This window comes from Acanthisitta chloris, unplaced genomic scaffold (assembly GCF_000695815.1).
Source record: "Acanthisitta chloris isolate BGI_N310 unplaced genomic scaffold, ASM69581v1 scaffold16825, whole genome shotgun sequence".
Taxonomy (NCBI): Eukaryota; Metazoa; Chordata; class Aves; order Passeriformes; family Acanthisittidae; genus Acanthisitta; species Acanthisitta chloris.
In genome coordinates, this window is record NW_008675544.1 from 58,131 (window position 1) to 63,983 (window position 5,853).

A 5,853-nucleotide genomic window follows, 5' to 3' on the forward strand; every position below is an offset into this window, starting at 1 on the left:
TGGGGGAGTGAGTGAGAGGCTGTGTGGTTCTTGGCTGCTGCTGGGGTTAAACCACGACACAAGACACCTGTGAGTCCAAGAGATGCCAGGTAGTCCCAGCTCCAACAGCAAGAGTAAGCTGGCTACAAGAGCACCCAGGGCTGACCCACTCCAGCCCAGCAGCAGGACCTCCAAGAAGCTGTTTGTCTCCTTCTGCCCACTGGATAGTTCTGCTGCTTTTGTCACCTTTCGTAAGGACAGGACATCTGTTGCCTGACACAGGCATCATGTGAATAATCATGGGAAATGGTTATCTTAACAATACACATGAATGTAGATAGATGGCTGTTCTGCAGACCTGCTCAGCTAACAAAATTCAAAGAGAGATCAGATAGACAGAAAGGCCTTTAGATTTTTTCTGCAATCTTAATTCATACCTCTCCTTAATCTGGGTCAACTCTCAGGTACCAGAAAGCCTTGTGAACACTGTCCAGGATATCACAACTGCACATAAATTCTCAGAGGTTTTATCACATACAATCAAAAAGTCTCATGAATGCAAGAGCAGAAAAAAATAATTAGGGTGACAACTCACTTGAAGAACAAGAGATTCCTTATCATTTTCCAGACGAGCCAGCCTTTCTTGATAGACATCTCCATTCCCAGATATATGTCCATTAGTCTGGAAAAGACAACAAATATTGCATAGTCAGCAATTGTACCATAGTGTCATCCAAAGTTATCAACACACACTTAGGGAGTATGTTCAGTCTGCACAGTTCAAGAATAGATTTGCAGTATTCTCCAGCCCCCTAAGGGTTACAAATCAAATAAACTGTCAACAAAAAACACATAACCACCATTCAGGGAAGAATTGTTCAGTGGCTCAAAGATGAGAAAGGAAAAACCTTCTGGTGACCCAATTCTGCAAAAGTCACTTACTGTGCATTCAGCATTTTGCTAACAAAATTGGGACTCAACAATATACAATGTTAGGCCATACTTGCAAAGAGACAAATACACTGAGACATTCGGCAAGTGAAAAAAATAAATGTACAATCTACAAAATGTCTATTATGCTTCTTGCAAGTCACACACACAGTCAGAGACATCCTCTTACATCAGGCACATTTTACTGGGTATGGGTGAACGTCTACACTCTAAACACATGTCTTTGTAAAGATGCCTGGGGCTAGAGAGAAACAAGAATACATGTTAATGCTATCAGAGAGTTCAGAGGAATCAGCAACTTTCTTCATAAGAACTGCAATGCTCTTGAGCCGTGAGACGGTTTTATTCTATCCATATTCAAAGCTGTCTCAAAGCACTTTGTGATCGTCGCCACGAACAGATCTGAGCTCAGAAAAGAAATTCTTGTTCCCATCATTGCATAAATCACTTAGAGGAGTCTGAGAAGCTGCCCTGAAATCCAGGGTGTTCAGCAGAGACACCCACCAATGCATTGCCTTCTGCATATGTGATGACAAGAAACCAGGCCCCGTTGAGTCTGCAGCACACCCTGCCTTGGGAGGCCACCACTGCTCAGGAGCCTCCAGCTCCTGCTTTGACTCTCTTCACACAGCTCATGTCTCCTAACTGCAAAGGACACCTCAGAAAACCTGCTGGCTAAAACTCCTTTTCTAAGTTACATGTCTGACCTTGGGTGGTGGGAGAAGCTGCCTTGTTTGAAACTGAAAGAATAAAACTCCCACCAGCACCACTTCGACATAAAGCAAACAGGAGGAGGTAAAAGTGTTTGATCTCACCTTAATGCCCTCAAGAAATCAGGCTGGCAGCTCTTAAATCAGTAGCAGTAGCAAATGTGTCTCCCAAGCATTAACTTTTACGTGGTGACCATAATATCTTCCCCGAAATCCCTAGAGCATACACCAGAAAGGATGCCCTCTAGTAATCTGTACTAATACCTCATATCACAATGACACTGTATCTCATTAGTTAGCAACACACTATTAGGCCACTTGACCATCCAGACACTAAAGCACCAAGGCAGTATTTCTCTAAACTTCTGAGTTTACCCTATTTTTCCCCTGACTTCTACTACAGTTTAGCTCAAGCCATTCAAGATCAGTGAGATCTTCAGCTTTGTAACACTTTAATTTAGGTGAAAGAAGTCAAAGAGCTTCCAAAATAAACCTGTTAGCTGCTCAACTAACAGATTATGCTTTAGAGTTTGTAACTTGACTTGTATGTAAAACACAAAACTGAGGGTTTTGCCTACTTTTGCTACCCTAAGTCCCTTCTCCTTTGAGTCCTCTGGTACATCTCAGGCACTTACTCCTCCTCCACAAGAACAGCATCTGTGTTTTGTAATATACAACATATTTATCAATCCAGTGTGTGTGTCTAATGTAGGAAACGGGTATTCATCCCTCACTGCAGGCAGCAGAAGTGCAATGACAGCCCTCGATCCTGCCAGGGCTAACATGAAAAGGTTGCCCAGGGAGGTGGTGGAGTCACCATCCTTGGAAATGTTTAAGAGGCATCTGAATCTGGCACTGAAGGATGTTGTTTAGGATTTAGGGGTTACAGTGGAGTGACAGGTTAACAGTTGGACTGGATGATCTCAAAGGTCTCTTTCAACCTTGATCATTCTGTGATTCTATGAAAGTCCTTGCCAAAGCACAGACTCAACTCCCTGTCTCCCAACCACCACATCAACACCTGAAGCACTGACCCTCCTGATACCTCTAGTCAGTGTAACCAGACACAAATAAACTAAAACCAAAGGCTGTGTGAAGAGAATATGGGAAGTCTTGGTTTCACACAACGATGAAAATGCCTTTATGATGCTGTGAAAACCAACGAGGTGTTAAAGCAGAATGTTAGTCATTGTGCACAGCATCTTGCCAAGACACCTTTGTTGTTAAACTCCGTTCACATTTCTCAGAAAAAAATCCACTTTGCTCAGCTTTAAAATAGGAGCATTTAGAGAGGGGGAGTTCAAGATGCATTGCTATAAGAAAGAGGGAGAAGGTGATGGAAACCCCAAACAGGACAGGAGCAAAGGTTGTTCTCCCACAAACCCAAATATAAGGGCTTATAGAATCATAGGCTCATTAAGGTTGGAATAAGATCATCAGGTCCAACTGTCAACCAGCACCACTACCATGTTCACCACTGAACCATGTCCTCAAGTGCCATATTCACACGTGTTTTAAATCCCTCCAGGGATGGTGACTCTACCACTTCCCTGGGCAGCCTGTTGCAATGTTTGATAACCCTTTTATGGAAGAAACTTTTCATAATATCTGAACTAAATGTCCCCTGGCACAACTTGAGGCCATTTCCTCTCATCCTGTCAAACACTTAAGGCTATTCATCTTTCCTTTAGGAGAAACCTTGCACAGATATCTTCGTTTTGCGAAGTGTGCGTACTGAGTGCAAAGATATCTTTTCTGGCTATTGCCAGAAATATTTTCTAAAATCTGCACAAAACCAGACCTCTTGTAATACACCAAAAACCAGAAAACCTTGTGTACAACCCAAGAGCAGTTTTGCCTGAACTGTTGTAACTTCTGCACGATACCCGGTACTAACTCCTAATTTTAGGTATGAAAAGGCAAGAAGGTCAGTGACTTTTGTTTTAGCAGGGAAAAAGATGATAGAGAAAGGATAACACAGAAAGGCCGTGGCAGCTATTTCCAAGAACAGCAGTCCTGGCATCTCCTATAGTGGTGCAGAGATCAGGGACCGGCAGGCAATGGACATATGATGCCTTCCCACATCTCTGCCCTGCACTGTCTTCAAAGGAACGAAGTTGATTCCTGGCATGATGCTCTTCCCAGAGAGATGAGGAAGGAAGAGGGGAGATGAAACATACAAAAAGAAGGACAGAGCAATAAATGATGGCAGTGGGCAGGACTGAAGAGAAATGGAGAGAGAATATACCCAAACACTGGATATAGGAAAGTAGAGTACCAGGAGATGGAGTGGAGAGAGACTCAACAGGAAGGATAAGGCTGCAGGGAGGTCTGAAAGATGCCAGGAGACCTTGTGTGTGCAAAACCTGGGTGAGGAACACTCAGGAGTACCTCTCCACCTGGGGACCTGCATCCTTCCCCACTGGGACTGAGCTTGGCAACTACTCACCCTGCAGTGCAATTAGCTCTGCTTGGGGGGGTGGGGCAGGGGGGAATGTATAAAAAAACAAGAGAAGCAAAAAAGAAAAGTAAATATTTGATTCAACAGCAACTGCAAGCATATTTGGGGCACTTGGTAGTTCTGGATATAATTTAAGTCAATAAAGGATTAACATAGTTTACTGGCTGTGTATGAAAAGCTTTCCATTTTCCAAAGAAGGCTCTTTTCATCAGCAACTTAAAATCTATCTTCAATTAGGCAGTTAGTGTTTTCAATTTAGGGATTAATTGCAAAACACTTTATGGGAAGAGAATGCAGATTTACTAATACCGATTTTAACCCTAAAAACAAAAGAACAGTTGTCACAATGCCACTGAGGCTTTACAGAAGTTTGAGGTTAAGCATTTTAAGTAAATGCCTTATAAGATCAGACTCAGTGTACTTTAAAACTCTGCCAGATCAATCCGCGGCTAATCTGTTAAACACGTGTGTAAGCTTTGTCTGTAATCATCTAAGTGTAAAAATCCACTCTGCTCTGGAGGGAATTATTCCTGTAGTCAGTAGATGCATCACCAAACTTTCACAGCTTGCCTGCCTTCAGTCTTTAATCCCTCTTCCCTGGAAGCGAGTTAGCATTCCAAACTGCAGGGAAGTTTCTAATAGCTGCTGGTTTACACCTACTAGTAATTTAAAAAAAAAATTTAAAACCAAATCCATTTCCACTCAGTTGCTGAATTCTTCTTTCAAAAATAAATGTAATTTTTAGCCTACCGCAGCTGATACCATCATTTCCCTTCATTTTCTCTTCTGCTTTTGAGACAAAATAAGCAGCACAAATCACACTGCTCTTGCTGTATGTGCAGTTTGATTTGTATAGAAGGAGCTGCCACTCCACAGCATCATTTCCTTGTACAGCAGATTGCACTGACTGTTTTGACCACCACAGTCAAGTCAACAGTTGGGCAAATGAGCTGTCCCCAACACCTCTTTCCTGACCATCTGGAGTTAAATTAGAGCTCATCAACATGCTTATGTGGTTGGGATCATTACAATACACATTACCTATGCTTAGTTAAGGAAAGCTACTGCTGTTCTGCCTGTTCCCTCAGTTTTAGAGAGTTCCTTGCAAGGGGTTCCTCCAGCCTCAGCTACCTCAACAGCACTTTGCGTGCCATAGGCTGAACCTCTGGGTTTTCCCAAGAAAAGTATTCACCACTGTTTCCCCCTATGATAGAGCCATGACAGCCTGACCCTCTGCAAGCATTGATTCTGTTCCAAATCTATATTGGCCATCCTGTCTGAGCACAATCCATACCAGTGGTTAACCAGTTTGTGTGGGAACCCACCACTGCCCTCCCAAACCAGCATCTCCTGCATTTCACGCTTCCCTACGCATCCTTCGAATACTGCAGCCTGCTCCACACGCTCCAGCAGCAGCAGGCACACCTGCTGCCAAACTTTTCCTAAAGTTCCTTACAGAATGAGAAGGGGGGAAAACCCCAAAAACACAAAGCCACTCACCTCCCCCCACCCTTACACTTTAAAGGTTTTGCTACAACAAAAACGAATTCTGGCAGAAAACCAGCCGAAGACAGACAGCCCTTCGCTCTGAGCCATTTACCTGAAACATGTTCTAAACGTAAATAACACGCTGTTGAACGGGGGAGCCGCGGCCGTGGCACAATGCTCTGTTTCCCAGCAGCAGCCCCCGGCGGGGCTGCAGGCGCAGGGCGCAGCGCTCGCTCCCGAGCAGCTCTCCCGGCTGCGGCTCGT

At 43.8% G+C, this 5,853-nt stretch overlaps 1 protein-coding gene across 1 annotated transcript in view; it reads right to left on the reverse strand.

The window, feature by feature from the left end:
* The window catches only part of PPFIBP1 (PTPRF interacting protein, binding protein 1 (liprin beta 1)), a 35,542-nt gene extending 34,885 nt beyond the window's left edge, over nucleotides 1–657 (reverse strand). Inside the window, exon 1 of the mRNA XM_009075804.1 lies at nucleotides 575–657. The gene's annotated coding sequence lies outside the window, so the exon portion shown is untranslated. The remainder of the gene's footprint in view (nucleotides 1–574) is intronic.
* Between the last annotated feature and the right edge of the window lie 5,196 nt (nucleotides 658–5,853).